The sequence below is a fragment of the Branchiostoma lanceolatum genome, chromosome 3, assembly GCF_035083965.1.
Source record: "Branchiostoma lanceolatum isolate klBraLanc5 chromosome 3, klBraLanc5.hap2, whole genome shotgun sequence".
Lineage (NCBI taxonomy): Eukaryota > Metazoa > Chordata > Leptocardii > Amphioxiformes > Branchiostomatidae > Branchiostoma > Branchiostoma lanceolatum.
In genome coordinates, this window is record NC_089724.1 from 5,364,987 (window position 1) to 5,386,658 (window position 21,672).

General features: G+C 41.2%; 1 protein-coding gene across 4 annotated transcripts in view; it reads left to right on the forward strand.

The window, feature by feature from the left end:
- LOC136429829 (fidgetin-like protein 1) overlaps window positions 1–21,672 on the forward strand; it is a 119,195-nt gene that overhangs the window by 11,065 nt on the left and 86,458 nt on the right. The window contains exon 1 of one of the 4 annotated variants that reach the window (XM_066419823.1): window positions 13,340–13,583. The exons of the other annotated variants lie outside the window; for them this stretch is intronic. The gene's annotated coding sequence lies outside the window, so the exon portion shown is untranslated. Of the gene's footprint in view, window positions 1–13,339; window positions 13,584–21,672 lie in introns of those variants that run through there. 4 annotated transcript variants of the gene reach the window in all.

Sequence of the window (21,672 nt, forward strand, 5' to 3'; positions counted from 1 at the left end):
TTACATTTCAAGAATATTCTGCATACTAGTGTACAATAGTACCTTTACCCTATAGCCTACAAAAATATCTTGGTGCACCAGTGCACCCACAGTCAAAAATTAGGTGCACAGCTCCAATTTTGGGTGCACACAGGTACACATGCACCCACTATTTCGAGCCCTGATTGTAGGTATATCAAAATATAGCTTATGTTAGAACTACACATGTAAGTACGTATGATAGTTCTAGTTTGTATCAGTGACATAAAGTAACTACATGTTGTCCTTTTTTGCACAATAGTATGTATACTGTTTTTATTGTTGAAAAGTACATTGGTATTTTAGTGGGAAGTTTCTATACTTTGTTTCTACCAACTTTGGTTTATTTTATATCTGTAGAGTGATATACAATCCAGCCTATATTTAGACAGGAAGATTTATTTTTCATATATCTCAACCAGGAAGTTAGTGTGTATACCTTCGGATATCAGTGACTTTAATCTGTTAACTGTTACACAGTGTGTATATATATATACTGTATATAGCAAGGATCATCCCTATACATGCTGGAGGCTATTTATATAACAACAGTGTGTTGATAGGTGTTTGATATGAGCAATATTGTCTTGTCTATTCTGGTGTTAGTAGACTTACCTGACCACACGTCATTCAAGAGTAATACCCATAGGAGTCGACAGTGTAAACTTTGTTTCTTTGAGTGGGCAGAAGAAAAATAAACAGAGGGATTTGGACCCCAGGTCGAGATATTCTGAACTGTGCTTTGGTCACGATTTCCAGGCCAAAGAGAGTTACAGAAAACGTGCTCGCATTTCTATGACCTGAAAATCGGTCGTTGTCAAATCTTTTAAGACAGAAATATGAATTCGAAACTTGTGAATAAACTTACTTACTTATCCTCTTCATCCCTTGCGAGACATATAACTTAGGGTCACCGGAAAAAAGAGCATCTTTTTTTAATATATTGGGTAGGTGTTCTGATGTAGAATTTCATATTTATAACAGAGATTCAAATCATTTTGACTTCAGTTTAGTTTCAGTTTTCCCTCCAACATTTGAAGACAATAATTGAATTGGTATTTTTTAAATTTCTTAAAAGAATTTTAGGAACTTCTATGCATAGTACTGTGTAATAACTAAAATTTTCATCATGATATTTTGAAGTTGCTCCATATTTATTTATATAGGTAGATTTTTCCCTCAGGGTATTATATAACAGCTGCATATGTACAGGTCAACATACCTGTAAACATGCACTCTTTCAGGTCACTGAAGCTATGGAACATAGAGATATAAATATGAACTTAAAAAAACTTCTTGGTTGATACAGAAAATGAAGAAAACTTTGACAAGATCTTGACAAATATTAGATAGCTAACTTCTGTTTTTACTTCGGTGTCTGACCAGCAACCCTTGTGTTATTTAGTATAATATTAGTGTTTAAATTGTACAAAACGTCTTTTATGAATACTATAAGTAAGTTCTGAACAAAAACTGATATGCAAAAGACACATGTTTTATTTTTGTTGTGAAAATTCCCATTCACTTTTTGGATATAAATGTACAATTTAAAAGTTGTCCTGACAATAGGCCTTTTTGACACCATATGTGAAAGTATAACATAAACATTTCATTCCAGTTGCTTGGCCTCTAGATCATAGTAGATGTGAAATTTCATCTGCTATGGTATAGATATCACCCTGCAGTAAGGCCACACCAATTTAATTTATTGGTTAACGGAATTTTTGAAAAAATGCTAGATTGGAAAATCAACATGAAAACAGAATCGCAGAGGAAAGTTTGTACTTTGGTGCACACAGTTTCAGGGAGTGAACATGGTCAGGTGCAAGTTTTCACCCCAGCTTTCTGTTTTAATGATGTCCTTATGCTAAAATCTAAAAAAATATCTGTTATCCAAGAAATTAACTTGGTGTGGCCTAAGAATTAAGATTTATTTGGGCATTACAAATTGCAGAAAAAGATTTATGATAGTATATTTGACCTTACATGTAACTATTCTTGATTTAGTGTTAGATAGCTTTATTTAAATGACAGTTAGTGTTAGATACAAATGGTTTAATTGTGTTCCTCAAATGAAGATAAACTGTTATTTTGTCTAATTATGCTAACAATTCTAACAATTCTTTTGTTGAGATATGAATGGGATATTTTTATCTGATAATTCAGCCGGGATGGTATATTACTAGAATGTACAGTACTACAACTGGTAGCCGAATGCCTATACGGAGCTGGGTTGTTACGTTGAACTTTGAAGGGCAGTTATACCGATTAAGTATGGATTGATACTAGATAAACTGTATCGTGCCATAACCATATTGTGTTAAAACGTTTCAAATGAATTTGAAATGGCTATATCTACACTCGATACATACAGCAGCTTTAATATGCAACTTACATGAATATAGTGTTGAGAGATGGGCCTTTAAACTGACAGGCGATTACAAATGTTGAAAGACAACTTGTGCGAAGAATGCGTCGTACTGTCATATTACCCTAAGGGCTCGTACAGATAAGTCCACACTCCACAGATGCATAGCCTGCAGTCAGGATAGGGTTCTACAATGCTAAACGTAACGTGTGCAGGTGCACTGTGTGTGTCAGATTGACATAGGTCACCATGATTTCTAATCCCAGATGTAGCCTGCACACCTTTTCAAGAGTTACTTATTTTCTGGATTTTTCAGGAGGAAAGTAAAGTAGAATTCTGAAACTACTGTTTGTGTGTTTGTTTACGCCTTTGTCTAGTTTTGCGATTGTATGATTGGCTATAATTGTTTGAAGAAAGCCTCAGTTTTGTCATTAATTATCATTCCAAGTGGTTAGGTACATTGTATGGGTGTATACAGAACTACATGTAGGGGAAGGGCTAATAACCCCTCCCTATAAAAAATGTATCCTGCTATTGAAACAGCAAGGAAATTTGCTGCTCTATGTGCCACTAGGCACTACAAGGTGAACAACAACAACAAATGGTTGTATTCAGAACTGCGAAAAATACAGGTTGAAACTGAAAGTAGTTCTGGAAAACACAGCTTCTAAACTGGTGGCTCATCATTTTTATTTCAAATATTGTGTAAACTGAAAGCAGAGATTGCAATAAAAAAGCCAGTAAAACTGTTGCCACTAAAGGTATTTCACTGTTAACCTACAAGTATGGGTTTCCCACAGCTGTTTATAACATACACCTCAAATACTAAAAGCTATACTGCATCATGATTTATCATGTACTGTGTATATCATAATAACATACAATTTTCAGAACCCCACTGTCAAAACATTTGGAAGAAAGAAGGAATAGAAAATACAGATCATACATGTAAGTACGATGGTAGACATATCTTTTGCTCTTCTAGCATGTATATATGCCAGACCCCCAATCTCTAAAATATTTGTGTGTAGCTCTAATTATCTCCTGAATGCAAGGGAATGACATTTTTTGCCTTATTCTGTCATTTACTCCTTGTTTATTAGGCTATATATCCGACGTGTGATGTAGGTGTGCGCCAGTCCTTTTCCTCTGCTTGTCCCAGTTTCATACACATTCACACTGCTTGTTTCAGTGCTTGTTTCCCCATGCCAGAACCTACCCAGAATAAATCCTCCAGCCAGCCTGGTGCAGGTTGTTTACTCCTGTCATTTACTTGATTGTTAATTGTCAGTTTTAATCCTACATGTGTCGGAGCAATGTGGAGCAGTGCATAGTGACGATCCCTGTCTCTTTTGCCATGACACATCTCAGTCCAGAAATGTCAGTTCGGCCTGACAAGGGAAGCTTCACAACTGCACCCAGGATGGCGTTTAGCGCGGGGTCCTTGCGTGTGTATGGTGGAGTGGTGTTGGTTGATTGTGATTTGCAGGCTTTGCTGGCTGTCTAGCCTCAGCCCTGTTCAGTTGAATTACGGAGTCCATCCGTCTTCCCCTCCTCTAACAAGCCAGAAGGATCTGCACACAGAGCTCTGCAGCCAGTCTTCCCCCAGTCCCTTTGATTTCTCTCCTCGCTAAGGGTATCTGATTACATCCGAAATATGTCATCTATTAATTTAGCTGAAGTGCCTTATCAAGATTAGATAGGACAGAGCTTTATTGGTGGGCCTGGGCTTGGCAGGCTAGCCGTCAGTTCCAGATGTGGGCTAAGTCTCCCCTGTATTTGATTCCCCCTCCTCTTTCTCTTCTCTCAAGGCCATCGCGAGCAAACAACTAACGTCTGGGGCCCGCTGTTGGTTTGGTAATGGCATCGCTGCAGCCGTACTAAGTCTGTCAGGGCCCTAACAGAATCATTCTGATGGGGCAGCCATTGGTTATAGCGTAATAGCCAAGCAAATCTATCTGAAATCACCGGCACCGGAACATTTATTGACTGCCAGCCATGTACAACTTACAGAGACAGCTATCGACTCTTTACAGAATAATGAGAAAATATTGGCACCGGGGGTCTCCATGTGGAAAGAACCGGCATCCGCCAAACACTTTTTTCCCGCAGAAGTATGTTTGCGCGTTTATTGCCGTCACTTTTTCCCAATATTTTTGTCGTTTCCATAACCGTGCGTTTCGATCCCCCGCCGGTAACAAGTTCGTCACGGCGGTAGGCTCAAAGGAAATCAAGATTTTCGTTCGGACCTTAAATATTTAAGACCCCTGGAAAAAATTGCACGTCCTTGTTTCCTTCATGCCACCTTGGCTTTGTGATGTATGGATTTTCCACGCGTCCAACGTCAAGCGATAGATAAGCGATGCAGGCCATCACGACATCGCTAACCAGGGCGAACCATCGTTGCGTATACTACAGTGTACAACTCCTCGTAGGGGAAAGCTTTTGAAAATCCAACCAACCGACCACGTGGTGACCCCGTCGTGACCTGAGAACTTACCTTCCTTGCCCAGGTCAGCGTCTTATCTGCCCCCATTGTCAAGTTGAATATCACGGGCAGGGGTGTTGGTTCAAGAGGGCACGGTTCGGGCCAGGCGCTCCGCAAATAGTAACAAGTGGAGGAAATTGTCGGTCAGGAGGTTGTGTTTATGTTGTAGTGACCTTACGGTGTATGAGAGGGCCGCCCCAAGGCTGAATATGTGTCGGAACAAGGGGGTTAAGGGGGCCGGTTCACTAGAGGTCACAGCCTTCTGACTGACCTCCTTACCTGCATCATGGTCTGACTGTGATACTGGCCAAGCCAAGCCGGGTGAGGCAAAGCAGGGCAGGCGGAGGGACCAACCCTTGATGTTTTATCAATGGATGAAGTGGTGAAGTAGAAACAGAATGGTCCACGTTTAGAGCAGGAGAAATGAAGGAACTAGGAGTTGTTAAAACAATGGTTAGATACAAGGTTAGTGCTGGAGAGAGATTGGTGGTGTGTTTCTGGTGAGCCATGCTGGTTTATATATATGTTGGCAGTTGGACTGTTGAAGCCGATACCGTGTGGTAGGTAAGATTTTGCAGTTACTTCAGACACTTTCAGGCTTTCTTATTGGAGTGTTTTATCTTTTCAGACACTTTGAGGCTTTCTTATTAGAGTGTTTTACCTTTGTTCTTAGTTTAATAAAGATATTTAGAGAAGTCTTTGATTTGGTGTCTTTAAAGGTGTTTCAAATATAAATGTTTGCAAGGAATTTGATCGATTGACCCCTACAGTTATTTGTTCTTGATCTGTTTCAGTTTTATTTTTAGGTGGGTGTTATTGTCTTGTAGCTAAAAAAGTTTTTTACATTTACTTTTGAAGATGTTCCTAGGAATATTCATATCATAAGACAGTGTTATTGTTGAAAAAAAGCTTCTCATTGTAGCTATACAACAATTGTAGCTATTCAACACTTCCATGTTGACTGCTTATTATTTGGCAAACAACTCAAACGCAAGTAACTCCCTTTCAAGACACCTGCTGTAAAGACCCCCATCGTAAAGATGAAGGAAGGTGTCAAAGATGGCGTTCTCCTGAATGGAGAGGGTGTGTTCACATTATCTCTTAAAGCACTCAATAAAAGCCAATATCTGGAGGGAGGAGCACTGCAAAGCTGTTGAAGAAAGGAGGTGTGAAGAAGCACTCATTATCCCTCCTCCTCCATAGGGGGGTCTTAGCATTGAGCATTGTCACTCCCAATAACCTAGCAATGGGGTCAGACAAACAGTAAACCTTCTTATGGCTGTAGTGCGCCTCTTTAACCTTTAGAATGCTACAAATGATGTTTTTAACCCCAAAGACCGAGGGGGTACAGAAGGAATAGGGCAATCGTTTTCAAACCTTATTTATTTCTGTTCCGTAGTTTTTATAGTGAAGGTGTTATGGATATTAAGATGATTCCAAAGTTACTGCTGAAAATTAATATGTAATCAGGAATTCAATAGGAAATATAGATTGATAGATTGATTGGTTGAAGATAAAATTGTGCATGTCCATATTTCTTGAAATCAATGTTAGGTTATTGAATACATATAACATTCTCATATGTTTCAAATTGATGTCAGGGTTGACAATAAAAAGCTTTATTTGAGTTTTTTAAATGAAAATTGAAGTGAAATAAGGAAGCAAACAATAGAACTCAATTACATAAATCCTTTTTATTGATGATAGAGTAGTGACTTATTTATTCTTATGTGATGACCAAAAAATCCAAATATAGACATTTTGTTTTCCAGTTGATACAGGGTTGATATATGATTTATATAAATTCTCTGTAAATTTGAATGAATTCAATGAAAAAATAAAACAGAATTAGAGCTTTCATAAGGCCCGCTTTTCGTTTCTCTTGTTTCTCCATTTTTGGGTATATTGTGTATTGAAATGAAGAAGATTGGGTCCTTTGTATACAAATCGGTAACTATCATAAAACTAAATGTGTTAACTATCATAAAATGAAATGCAAACCTCAGTTTTTGGCAAGAAGACTACTCAGGGGACTAAAAACATGGTCAGCTGCATGTTTTCACCCCAGCTTTCTGTTTTAATGATGTCCTCGTGCTAAAATTAAAAAAAAAATCCGTTAACCAAGAAATTAAATTGGTGTGGCCTAAAGCTCAGTTTGTAACAAAAATGCTGTCTGAAACATATGCATCTGACCGCTTCCAAATCTTATCTAGTTGCTTGAGTAACTGTTACCTTGGGGGTATTCTAAAGCACAGTCCGTTAACTATTACAGAACTCTATTTCCTTGTCCCTTCTATGACACCTGTCCAGAGATTGGGCCCTTGCCAGGGTTAGGTACACCATGGACAGAGGTAGAGATCCCCCTGTGCATTCTAAATACATGCTACAGGCATTTAGGTCTTTGTACCAAACGTGCTTGAGCTGAGTTGGATTAGCTGATCGATGTCCCAGATGAAACTTGTATAAGCAATGAGCCCGTCGTGTCCAGCAAGAAACATATTTTTGGGACTTCGTAACTTAATCTGAATTGCAAGTTGCATATTGATACAAAATTATAGTATAAATTGTTGTATGAATGTTGTATTTTATATCTGGTTATGCTGGGGGCAAACAAATCCAAAGTAGGAATAAGGTTACGTTGATGAAAGTTAGACCCCCCCCCCAAAAGGTACCTTAAATGATATTTATAGACAAATTAATCATTGATTAATTAATTGTTAATTTGGAAACGATGGTATAAGTGTTCATTCTTCTTGCATAGACAAAGGTTGAGTAAAAAATTTAGAGACGAATTATAGTAATTTGTATGAAAAATTTATTTAAGATTTTTGATAAATGTAAACAGAAGATATGGTTGACACTGATTTTAGTGTTGTTGGTTGGTAGATAACATGTGCTGTTTTCTACACTATTTGATGCTTTAATTTAACACCTAAAATGTAAAATTGAGCCCTAACCAGCTTATAGAATTGCAAAATGCACAAAGGTCCTTGCCCGATTTGACAGAGTAGAAAATTTTGGGGTCTGTGTTGGAGCTGATGTAGTGAGTATCGATTAAATTCTTGGCCAGCGATTGCTTTCTTATCCTATTATTAATGATTAACATGCCTTGATTTAGTCGCTGTCCCAGTAGAGTACTGGGTTTTCCAATAACGAGTCCGTAGAATACTTCCTGAAATATCTCTGCATTCATTTCTGCACCATTTCATTTTTTTTTTAGTAACAAAAAGATTTCGGTTCTTTTAAGGTCAGGCAAAAAGCTTTTACATATACATATGGTTAAAAGCAATGAGATGGCAATTAAAGACTTCCTGATTATATATCTCTGCAGCCAGTCTTGCACCAGGAGTTAAGATTTTAAGTCCCTTATAAATTGTTTCAGTTTACTTGTTTTCTGTTTTCATTTTTTAGTCACATAAAATTGTGCTTCTTTTTAGGAACAGGCAGAAAGCTTGATTTGATAGAGAGGCCCTCATCTCTTTTACATACACATATTCATAAGATTAAAAAGCAATGATAAGTTTATAACAATAATGTCATAATAATGACATGTGAAAAAGAAACGAAACCTCAAGGGAAATGGCAAGACATAAAGATGGTATACAGAAACTACAAGTTATAACTACAAATTTGTTTCATTGCCAAAATATTGCAAATGACATTCATGTACATAAGTAACAAGATAGTCATGTATCTCTCTGTACAGTATGCTTGCTGTTCACTTGTGTATTAAACTTTAAAGAACTTTATTTTGTATTGTCCTGTATGTAACCCTACAATTTCCTATTTATTTATGTGAAATGTATATATAGTATGAGTAAAGCTATGGTCACACTAAACTCACGTCGTACCTGCGATGGGGTTTCTTCCGTCATGACAGCGCCGTACGTCGTACGTTTGGGGAAAACCGGGTGCAATAGTTAACACATACAAAGTGGTGGTCACATATAACGTAGGTACATCGTACGATGGCTTTTTTTAGTGTACCTAGGTCAATCGCAGGTAAATCGCAGGTAAATCGCACGTAAAAGTAGCCATCGCCGAGCGTCCTACGTCGAAAAATACAACTAAAGATGATTTTGAACATGTTCAAAATTTTCCCTCCGTCGCCGTACGATTTTCATTGCCCCCAATACAGACTTCACTACGGCCTTCTTTTTATACCAATGAGGTGAAAAATGTATACATTTCGATCGTTTTCTGATGGTTTCAGTTTTCCCTGATATTGCCGATGTTGTTGAAAAGTGCAGCCACCAGAGCACATTGGCAACCGTTGTACAGCGCGCCCGCTGAAGAGCCTGCTTTCAAGGCTAGGATTTTCCACGTGTTAGATCAAGTATCGCGCACAGGTGATGCATACGATTGTTTCATGGCTATACACACGTGGGTTCATAATTATATCAGACCTCAGTCCCATCCTGTCTCTACTTTTAGTTTGCCAAGAGAACAGTTTGCGGATGGCCCAGAGAAAGAGTATGACAGGTCAGTTGTATTGTCCATCAAAAAGAAAGCACATAATAGGCATAAAACGTCAAACAAAGACTGAAACTGAAAAAAGAGACAGTATAGGACTGAGGTATGATCTAATTATAAACCCAGGTGTATACAGACATAAAGCAATTATATGCGCCTGGTTGTGGACCTGACACGTAGAAAATCTAAACTTGGAAGCAGGCTATTCTACGGGCGCACTGTTTTCTGGTTGCTATTGTCTTATGATGGTTACAATTTGCATCAGCATCGGCAATATATCAGGGTAACTGAAACCATCAGAACATGGTCGAAATTTATGAATTCGTCACCTCATCATTAGATAAAAAGGCCGCAATAAAGCCTAAATATGAGGCTATAAAAATCGTACGACGTTGGATGAAATTTTGAACATTGCCCGACGCTCTGCGATAGCTGATTTTACCTACGATTTACCTGCGATTTACCTGCGATTTACCTGCGTTGTACGGGAAATGCATCGTACGTGCATCGTAGGTACGACGTGAGTTTAGTGTGACCGGGGCTTAACACAAAAAGATGAGAAAAATACTATTTCTTTGACTGAATAGAAAATATGATGAAAATTATACATGTTTCTCCAAGGCTGTATCTTTGATGAAATACCCAGAAGTAAAATACATTTATATCTACAATCAATATAAACATGATAACCACTTGTCTGTACCTGTAGGTTTCCATGTTCAAAGTGTTTTGAGAGATTGTCCGAGCACGAACGTTCAGTAAGCCGTGTCCCTAACTCGATATGTAAACCGCCCAGCCCTTGACCATCCTCGGTAATAGGCTCTTGCTTACTTTGATAATAAACTTCACCAAAAGTATTCGCTCCCTCGCTGGCTGGTTAAATTGCTTCCCTCCCCAAATCAGCTTCCTACTAATCTCCCAGATTATCCAAATTTATCCATTATTACATTTTCAGGTTCCCTAATGGAAAACACATTTAGAAGTGCTACAGTAGAGTACGTTGCGTGCGAATTGCTGGACTGGTCATGTTGGGACTTAGCCCACGGAATTTTACCTCTTAGTCTACATTTCAACACCGATACGCAGAAGATAGATAAAGATATTGAAATTGATGGAGAATCACAGAGTTTCAATCTTGAGCTGTGTAAATCTTAGTTCCTGCAGTATTGGAATGTTATTCGAAAGGCTATGAAAATGGGCTGTCTCCAGCTTTAGATTTAAAAAAATATTATGTTGTAAATATGTCATTTTGAGCTTGCAAAAGTATATTTTTGTCAATTTCATTTTTAAAACTGACCAGGTGAGATTATTTGCGTTGCAACAAGCAAATTTCCGTCCCTGGATGGAGGGACAGGTCCTGGAGACAGCCCTGCTATGAAATGTGTCTTATCATTCTCAGATTTATGGAAAGTCTTAAAATTTATTCTAATAATCTTTGGAAGCCATGGCATTTTATTCTCATGGACATGACCATGGAATGATATGGAATTCCTTTGCATAAGTTTGCTGCAGATGCCATAGACTGAATATTTCAAATAATTTTTATGTAGAAAAAGAGTTTGAGTTTAGCTGTCCTGTGAATTTCAGGAGAAAAGAAATTCTGGAAAACCCAATTGTGCTAAGAAGATATTGTATTGCCGGAAATGTTTAGTCCCTGTTGAAAACAAAATTAAGGAAATATTTTTTAACTTATGAGAGAAAAGAATAGGGACATTGCGAGGTCGAAGGAGACATACATTTGTATCAATGCCAGTAAAAATCTTGAGTCTTAAAAAACTTTGACGAGAAATTGCTGTAAGACATACAATAATTTCAACACCTATAGAAGAATCTGAAAAACGATACTGAGTATGAGATATACATTTTGCTTCGATATTATTCATAGATATAATCTTCATCGTAAACCTTTACTTAATTTGTATCGTCAAAAAAACAGAAATATAGATTTGTTGAAAAGTTGTGTACAGTATGTATCATGCATTGGTCCATATATTATGAGTAGGATAATGTCTTTTTCGTGTGATTTTCTACAATGGAGCGCGAGTGTCGCTATTCTGTCGATGATATATTGCACAGGTTTCGCCGTATCAGGGCACGTGTAAATGTAGCTACCAGCAATCGGGCATGCTCTCCTGGAAAAACGTCACGATACCATCGCCTCTGTTAAACGACAAACGGAGTTGGCCCGGCCGTATCAGAAACAGAAATCATCTGGGATTACTCTCAACACCCCCAGCCGCCCCAACTGCCAAAGTGACTGGCCTTATCAGATACACAAATTTTTCATGAAGGCATAATTTGCTCTCTTCCGATTCGCTGATAGTGTTTTAATCTTGTTTTTGTAGCACTCACAAATTTAGGTCACTATATTGGACAAGACTGATAAGCTAGGGGCTTGCCTAGGCATTGTTCAAGTGATGAAATCATAGAATCATTACACTTATGTCTGTGTTTTCAATGGGATAGTAACAGCCCCAATATTCTGTATTCCAATTGTTTTTGCTTTGTTGTGTGCTAGAGACATGCTATATCATTCCGTCAGATGTCACCCCTACTTGATTGATGTATATATTAGGGTTGCATTTTTTTCTTCAGAAGATTTAGTTTACAGTTACGTATTATATTACAGAAATGTGTGTGATACATAAGTTTAAAAATTATGTTCGAAATATACTTTCAGTTAAAATTTGAACGGTTTAGTTAGCTAAATTCTATAAACCGCTAGCAGCTGTGTATAGTGGGGGGTATATGTTAGTTTTTGGCCAAACAATCGGCACTTAAAAATCTGTCCTCCCACTTTCTGCGGGGATGAATGCCCGCCCTTGCATCTGCGATGCGAACCTTTCCAGTCCGTCCAGCTCCCAGACTTGGACGGTGAGAAAAAGTGGCCACCATTTTTCACCCTTTGAAAGACGACATTCCTCCAGGCCATTGAGCCTGTGTTTTGGTTGATCACCGTCAATGTCTTTTCAGCGAATCGAGCCGGGAAGCCATTCATCCTCCTTTCCAGGGTGTCAATGTCCCTTTTCATTTCCAATTGAAAAAAAATGATTCCCTTTAACTAGCTGTTTTGGGGGCAACAATCGTAAGAACAATGCCTTTATCCCTGTCGTGAATTCGAAAAGAATTCCCCCTCGGGTATTTTATTGTGCGGATGTGAGCTGTTAGGCTTTATTGGCGGTGGCACGTCGTCCAACGTTAGCGAACCACTTCCCCTTCTTTCACGGCGCCGTTTCCGAAGAGCACCGGCGGAAAACGCGGGGAGGAGTGACCTTTTCCCGGTCGCTCTCTGGACAGTGATATACACAGTGCATCTGGGCTAGTGCTGATTTATAGGGGGAATACTCATAAATTGTTGCACGGTGGGATAAATGTGTGAATTACTGGGGTTTGCCGGTGTAGCCAGCCCCGCACTTAAGGACCGAGATGTCCACGCATGTGTGTCCCGCTTTGATACCGGGGTGTTTTATCTGACACTGTCACAAGGCTTAGTCTAATCGCCGAGGGAGTGAAGTCCTAGTAAGAAACATGAAAGTGTGGACGGAAGTGACAAGCAAGATATGCCCCTCTCCTTTCAAGTGACAGCTGACAAGGGGTGCAGTAAGCCGGCATGGCATGCAACAAGCTCCCGCACGCAGGCTCCCTCCCTCCCGGCTACCAACGATAAAAATTTGATGTTTCCGTATTTTAGTATTATCACAACCTCTTGCCTTGACAGGGAGATTTAAAAGGAGATGAATGGCTGGAGTGTAGGGCATATCGCGGACTCCCCTCTCCATTTCCCTTCTCTCCTGCAAGGCAAATGCATCGGCTCTTCCCACATGATCCGCACAATTCTTTATCTCCCGTCTCTTGCTGAGGCTTTTTTCCAGACGACCAGATTCTTTCAACAACCGCGATGGGGGCTATTGCCGACCCTCTACTCAGCTGGTCCTGAGGAGAGAGAGGGATCCCTCAACTTGTGCAGGCTTGTTTACATACTGGTGACCCCTGACCCTCAGGCTGCTGTATGGTGGGAGTAGAGTAGTGGCTAGTCAGACTGTCCCCTGTACCATTGTAGTTAGCGAAGACACCAACAGATGTCCTGATTCACTCCAGTTTTTCTGGCAGGGCCCCGATCAGCTCTTGTGGGACTGAAGCGATGACTTCCTCAGCACCTCCCCGTGGTGCTTTGTATACACGAAAGTGGGCAGACATGTGTGAATGGGTGCAGTAGTATGCGGACTCCAGGTTTGGGTGAGTTGTGAAAATTTACTAGGCGTGATATTTGATACGGCCGTACGCGGTGTTCAGCCAATGGTGTACCGAGCACTTGATCCGGCACGGTGGGTAATAGGCAGGGAGCAACATGTAGGCAGTTTTGCGGGCAACATGGCATCGCTTGCTCACAGTTGACCTTAGCCAGGCACAATGGGCACTGTTTGTGTAGTGTAGCAGAGTTTCGGGTCACGGATATCTGTCTGGTCCACTCCCGTATGCACTGGACGCTTCGCGGGAAGCAGCGTCTCTTCCTCGTTGTCTCTGCGTTATGAATGATTTATACCCCGCCGATGAGAACGTTGATAAAACAGGACAGTGTCGGAGTTCCGCCGTGAATCGACGGTGTGAGCGGCGTCTCAATGCGTGCGATTTATTTCACGGCGAACCGCACACCGTGCCGAAGCACGGGAAGGAAATTTTTCCTAAGAAACTGCAATTTTATGGGTGCTTTCATATTGTCAGTCAACAGATAATCATCATGAGATTGGGGCAGTTCATTCTGTTGCTGCTGGGCTTGGTGCTTCCTGGTAATAACTCCACATCCCCCTCTCGATTGAAATTTGCCCCCCATCCGTTGTAGTTGCAGGGAGCTGAAATATTACCGCGGTACTAAATTACAAGAGTGACATGTTAATACGAGTTATTTGTGCTTCGGCAGATTGTGTTTTGGTATTCATACAGACGGGGAACTCCCACAGTAGATATTTTCTGGAGGAGTTTCGGGCACCCCTGTGTCCAATATCTGCGTGAAGGACACTCGCTTGATGTGTTTTATCCCGGCCTGCATCCAATACAATCTCCATTATTCCCAAATATATCTCGGGTAATGTGTGCGGGCTTAGTTTTATATGCGTTCGTACTCAATTTTGATGAAGCTTCCATATTTTCCGCAAAGTGGCGAGAGAGCGATGACAACCCTTCGGGCCGCACTTTTGTCCAAAAACGCTGTGTCTTCCCCTCGCAGCGACGTCGCCACTCTATCCGAGCGCCAATCGCCGTGATTGGAGTGCGGGGTTTTTCCTCCTCCTCGCACACCACAATTTCCCCGGAATTCCCCGCTGCGAAGATCTGGTGCCATTAAAGATAATCTGGGCCAAAATGTGCCGGCGTATTACTATGCATAATGTGCCGGCCGGCCCGTGATATAGCTTTATGATATAATGACACCTTTCAGCACAATCCTGATGGGAAGGTAAACACGCTTCCCATCGCATTTTCATCCGGTCTTTTTTACCGCCGCCGTCACTTACCCACAATTTGGAAGGCAGGCCGCGACGTGTGCCAAAGATGAGCGTAATCCCTCGCACCGTACCTTCATCCCCCGCTCATTACCAGAATTTTGGGGCTCTGTATTATTTTAACCCAGCCCTCCCCTCAGTTTGACATGCATTTGTCATTATCCCCCCTATGAGGCACTTTTAGGTGCATGAGCTTGAAAGGGTTTTACTCCGCCACTCTGCGGGGAATTGCGCTTGCACGTTTTTGGACGGTTTGACAGTGATAGACAGTGCCATTCCAATTCCCCAAATTCATTGGTTTGTACGGCACATTTATCCTGCCAAATGTCCCGACTTTAATGTGTTCCTCTGTTTGTTGTTTGCTGTTGCATATTGCCAAATAATCCGTATCAAAAGAACTGAAAAGAACTGCAAACTGTTTGTTATAACAACTGTTTTCTTTGAGAAAGGGAAGGGCAAAAGTTTCTCTAGCACAGTACACATATACATACTGCATTGATTTGTTGTTTGCTGTTACGTATTGCCAGATAATCCATATCAAAAGAACTACATTCTGTTCGTTATGATAACTGTTTTCTTTGAGAAAGGGAAGGGGGAAAGTTTCTCTAGCTGAGAGTATGTACACTGCATTGCTCTGGAGTGGGTATTGTTTAGTAAACTGCCCCAGGCAAGCTCCAGACAGAAGGAAAAGATTGGGTTACTTCCCCAGACATTCTTTGGGACAACAGTTGTATTGAATGACTTAATTGTAGACTGCCTGTCATGTTATAGAGCTGGAGGGCAGTGTGGACTTGGAACTAGTGCTGTATTGACACTGTAGTACCTAGAGCTAACACATGTAGGGAAGGCGGTTTAATGTAGAGGGTGCTAGCCACCACAGCTGATGCCACGGACCCTCAGATATTATAACGTCCAGTGCCGTCCACTACTCTGGTTGCACTGTAATAAAATAGCCTTCATCACGCACCGCCGGTCAAGAATTAGAGGGGGGAGAATCCAGCCAATGGGGGCATTCAGGTGGCTTAAGCCTGAATATTATCCTCACCAAAATGTGCAAATGAATTTTTCTGTGGCTGGCAGGTTGGAGAGGGGATTGTCAGAGTAAGATCTATGTACTGATACCCGAGCCTGTCACCCATACGTGTTGCTGCTTTGTTCCGCAAAGAAAAGAGACATGTATACATCCAGATGGGCCATATTTGCCGGTGATATCATAAGGGACAGTTGGAATATCCAGATACAGTCACGAAATTGTAAAATTGGCAGTTTTAGTCTTCTAGATTATCTAGCATTATAAGTCGTGAATCTTCAGAATCAGATTTACAGACATTTTCCTGTGGAAAACTGTAGTTCAGTGATAACCCAAACACAGTAAGGTATGGGCTGTGATAAGAGATAGCCCTGTGGGAACCCAATCTGGGCATTACAATTATTCTGTCCCCTTTGCAAGGTAAGACCTTTATCAATATTATGTAGATATTAGATCTATAGCCGGCAAATGTAGGGGAGTGAGTCTGATTTCTCTGGAGGAGCCTCGGAACGCGGCGCTCGGCAAATGATATTGCCGTCTCCTGTGGCCCGCACGGTACGCTACGTGAACCTGGAAATTGCAGCCGAACGACGGTACACCATGTTTTGTGGCTGTATCGGAACGATGTACCATATCATCCATTTTCGGGAAGATTTAGTCCCGCGATGGAAATGTGCGACCAAGCAGGGAAAGTGATGAAGCACGTGCAGATTCAGTTATTATTACCCTCTGCGAGCCAGCGAGCGGACAGGGCTCCGGCCCTCTCTCACGTACACATGGACTCGGTCTATTATCGTGCAAACCTGAGCCCCAAAACCTGCCAATGGGACTTCTACGCCAGGCAGAAAAAATATCCAATTGCTCAACCCACCCGATCCCAGATAGACTTATCGGCCCGCGAGCCGCTGCTTTCTGCCGGGATCCCACAATGGTAAAAGATTGCCGCTGTCCAGCTCGATAAGGCCCATTAAAAGGCCCGGGCCCATCCCTGAATGAGGCACCAAAATATCATTAGTGTATGTATTGGACTGTATAGAATATCCCCCGTGGTCGCGAGTTATCTTAACACTACGCTGAATTCGGGCGAGCCTTCTGTGGCGCGTGGATGTGGGAATTGCGGAGAAAGCGTTCCATCGCTCGTAGTTATGTCCATTAGAGGGACATGCTAGGGACATTATAGCCGCATCGCTCTGATCAGCGATAGTATTCATACCATAGGAGGAATAGTAATTGAAACGTAACGCAGGAGGAATTGTAAGGCTGGAATGAGGCGGCCAGGTCTGAAAGGACGGTTAAAGGGACGTGCAGATGTAAAGGCAGGTAGCTTTAAGTAACGCTCGCGCCGCAATATAGGGAGAATAACGTTGTTAGACCGAAAAAGCGGTAGAAAGGGGGGTGGGTGGACGTCTCCGGAGCGTCTGTGGTTGCGCGTATGCTCCGCACGTCAACATGATGGAACTGCTGTAGCTTGTAATTCTGTCACAGCCCCCTGGCCTTCGGACAGTGTTCTAGAAAAGGTGCCTCGTGACGTGAGCTCGGCTCGACGGTTCGAATGCATTCCCATGTAGACCTCGGAGTCGTGAAATACAAATTTGTAACACCAGGCTGAGTCGTAACTACTGCTTTCATGGTGCACTTGCTGTGAGGAACTGTAGAGGGTAGAAAGTGGCAACTAAAGTCTCATTGAAAATACTACCAGGCTGTATATAGCAATTTTATTTTCAATGCTGATATTCCTTACAATTTTGTTAAGAGAGTTATTAATAAAAATTTGTTACAATTCAAGTGAATAAGGTAGATATATGTGTACAGTACAAATAGACTTTAAATGATGTATATATATATTGTATATACACAGGGATAATATCATATCCTATCTTAATCAACATAGCCATACTTGACACTGTTTTAGTATCAAATCATCCAGACCTAAACTAGTTTGTCTTTCCAATTTTTGCCTTGACTTTTGTTATTATAATACGTTTTTATCATTGGTGTTAATCCAGTTCAAGAGCTTTTGTGGATTAGTTAATCCTGCTGAGTGCCTTTGCCCCTCCATATGTGTGCTTGAGCCAGAAAATAATGTTATAGGCAGAGAGAGAAAGAAGTGTGTTAAAAGTGTTGAAATTCTTTCTATGTATCCGTTCCAATGTTTTGCATTCCATGAAGTTTTTACAGGCCTATACTACTCCGAGTCTTTTAATTTGGTTCATTGTGGGGCATGTGTGCATCAAGTGGGTATTAGCCTGTGAAGCCATGGAGCAGGTGGATAGTATTTCACTTGTTTTCCTCTGTCCAAACCTGGCACGTGCACTGTACATGCTTCCCCCAATGTTTACACCTAGTTGACAGCCACAGCCTACATGTATATAGCGTATCAGGCTTTCCCTCTAGTGCAAGGATACTATTGCCATTTACTCTCTTCATTATTGGTGGATCAATACCGGGAGTTTCTGTCCGCATTTTCTGCATGTTTTTGCAAATTTTCATGTCCATGAAATATCGCCCATGCCTGGCTGTCACTGATAAAAACAGGCCTACGCCTTTATGTGCCTATTACCGTCACAATAAATGTGTGCGAAACATTCTCATCTCCAAGGAGTGTATCGGAAAATCGTTCCCCGATAAACAAGTTTGCCCGGCGAGCTGTAATGTAACCGTCCCAACATAAGTTAATTAACTAATTCGGTAATCAAATGATCTAAATGACTAGGAAGCTATTAAAGGCATCCTTTATTGATTGTGTTTCTCTATCCGCGGCGACAGGACAACTGAGAATTGCCTGTCAGGAAAATGAAAATGTTACCGGCACAACTTTTTGCAGGAGTAAGCTGGGTGGAAAAGTGCCGGCAATCACCATGTTGTCAGGTACAAAGGCATTACGCTGTAACGTTCGATTGGCTATCTAAGAACCGTCAACGGTGCGGGGATGGCGCACGGGCGGAAAGGAAAAAAAAAAAAACTGTTGCTTTCAAAATAGGAAGAGACGATTGACAATTGCGTGCAGGGCGGGTTGCTGAGAGGGGAGAAGGGATAGTTGCTGACAATATCTTATCCTACAGCATGCGGCCCTCCTTATGTTTTCCGTTATGAGATCAAGATGTGGGCCCCCGCGGATTTTGATATTTCTGGGGAAAGTTTGCGCCCTGATGAATGGGCAGCTAAATGGCTTCTGAAACCGCGTATGAAATGGACAGCATTGTTGGGTCTAATTTACCTGCGGGGACGGAGCCAGATAAATGAGAAAGAAATGTGCGACAACTGGCCGGCCGTGCAGCGCTCTCTTGTGGCATCGATACCTTAATACATATTTCATGCGGAGAAGCAAGCGGCCTCTCCAAAACCCCTGATACGGTATTAAGGCCGTATTAAGGTTTTAAAGTGGAAGTCCTTCAAAGAGCAATTAACCGGACGCTGTTGGTTTTTTCGCTTATCAGATGAAAGTTTTGTTAAATAAACCATTGGCGCAGATTATAAACACTGGGATATACTGGCAATACCTAAAGCTTCGCTTCTCAACTTCCTGTCTGGGTTTTGTATACGGTGTGGAGATGCTTTCAAACATAGAGGGGTGTATATTTGAGCTATTAATACCTGAAGGTTAGTGTATAATTCTGCATAATTTGGTGGGAGTCCGGAGAAGGGAGGCTGGGGTAATGGCTTTTGGGCGGCAGGATTTATGGGGTGGTCTTTAGTTTGACTGTGGGCCACTGGTTACTGTGCGGAGAGTGATGCGGGTGCAGCAAGTTTCCCGCAACTTGGCGGATATTTCATCCTTTAGGCTGCCTCATGTATTACAGATCGCGGTATATCACACCACGGTCCGAGACGACGAAGACCGCCGTAGACAGAAGAATGCCCGAAAGCGGGAGATGTGAGAGCGCATCACGAACATCAGTGGTTTAGAGTGATGAAAGCAGACTTGTTGTGTAAAACCTCCATACTTTCAGTCTTTCTCTCTGTGTAAGCATGTAAAAGAATCTCTCTTTCCAATGCTACAACTTCTTGCTCACACAAATACTTAAACTGTGCCCCAAAAGAGTATGGTTCAGTTTATCATTTGAAGTAGAGTTGGTTACATCCTTTGGTTAGGTACAAGTTTTTATCTGGCTTTTCGGACTTCATCTGACTGTCACATTTACTATCAAATATGTACTATACATTGAACACTATTGATATAAAATGTTTTTTCACGATTATGTACTTGCCCTTGCTGCATGACTTCTATGTACTATACAGGGTTTGATTCAAACGTGTTGTGTGTGGTATTTGATCTGAGAAGTGGGACTGGATCAAAGTGTTATATTCCCGGGTGCAGAGGAGACGGGTATCCTGTCATACCGCTGTTGCTCGACTCCCAGCTTTGATCACGCTTGCTTGGCCCTCGCACAATCGGCCACGATGAGGTACACTGGCGTTCAAAAGCCTCTTTATTTTCCTCAATGTATCTGTGGCAAAGAACGCGACGTGCCTTGCTCGCGAACAGTGCCCGCCGAACAGGTGTCTGGACGCCACTGGTGGCGGATGTGAAGCGTCACTGAGAAATCAGGTACACAAACAAAGTTTCCAGCCGCATGTGTGTGTGGTTGAACTCGGTGCCAAGTACAAGGTTATTGGCAGGCCCCACAGAATGTGGTCACTTGTTTATTGTACAACTGTTTGACACTACACCATACTTCACATTACTGTATAGTATAGTAAAGTACAGTAGAGGGTCCCTGTCAAATCCTGACTTTTCAGTTGCAATGAAATAAGCTGTACACAAGCAATTGATAAGATGCTGTAGGATAGACATTTTTTAAAATCCAAAACTGAAAAACAGAAGGAACTGTTTTCTCTTGGACTTGCAATATGGACTTGATACTTTTGTTAAGACGATGTTGAAACACACACACACACTGTTTGGATGGAGGTCTCCCATAGCAAGAGAGATTGATAGCTGTCAGATCTATGTGTTCTGTCCTAAGATAAGATGGACTTTTCTTTATCAAGAAAAACACTATTAGAAGGAACTGTCTGTTTTCTTGAAGTTTTGGAGTATGGACATAATATTTTCGTTCAGACGACATTGAAATGTACATGCTGTCTGGGTGTCTCTGATAACAAAAGAGATTGACAGCTATCATGTCCTTAAATGAGATAGACTTGTTTTCAATCAGAAAAATAGTTTTCTACTAGTACTAGAGTTGTTTTTTGATCTGCCTAAAGCTGAAAAATAGAAGGCACTGTTTTCTTATAAATTTCTAATATGAACGTCACATTTTTCTTCACACAATGTTGAAATGTGCATACTGCCTAGATGTTTCTGACAACTAAAGTATCAGTTGTGTCCTAAGATAAGATAGACTGTTTTTTTAATAAGAAAAATGCTATTAGAACTTCATATAGAAGGTACTGTCTGTTTTCTTGAAGATTTGGAGTATAGTACTGTAGTACTAGTAGTTTGGACTTGATACTTTTTGTTCAGACGAAGTTGAAATGCACCCACTGTCTGGATGTCTCCGATAACAAAAGAGATTGACAGCTGTCAGACCCATCAGTTGTGTCAAGGTCACCGGCTAGTATCGCACGCTAATGTCCTCCACATGTGGGTGGGGGCACACCGAGTGATGAATTGGGTTGCCATGGCAACAGGTCACATGAGAGCCCTCTATAGACACAGGAAAGAAGTGAAAGCAGAGTTTCTGGATTTCCCACATTTGTTTTTTTTTCCAAGAAAATTGTGTTACATTTCTATGGCAACCGTTTGCTTTCAAAATGAAGGTAAGGTGGCAAAGTTGAAAACTTAAAAGATTAG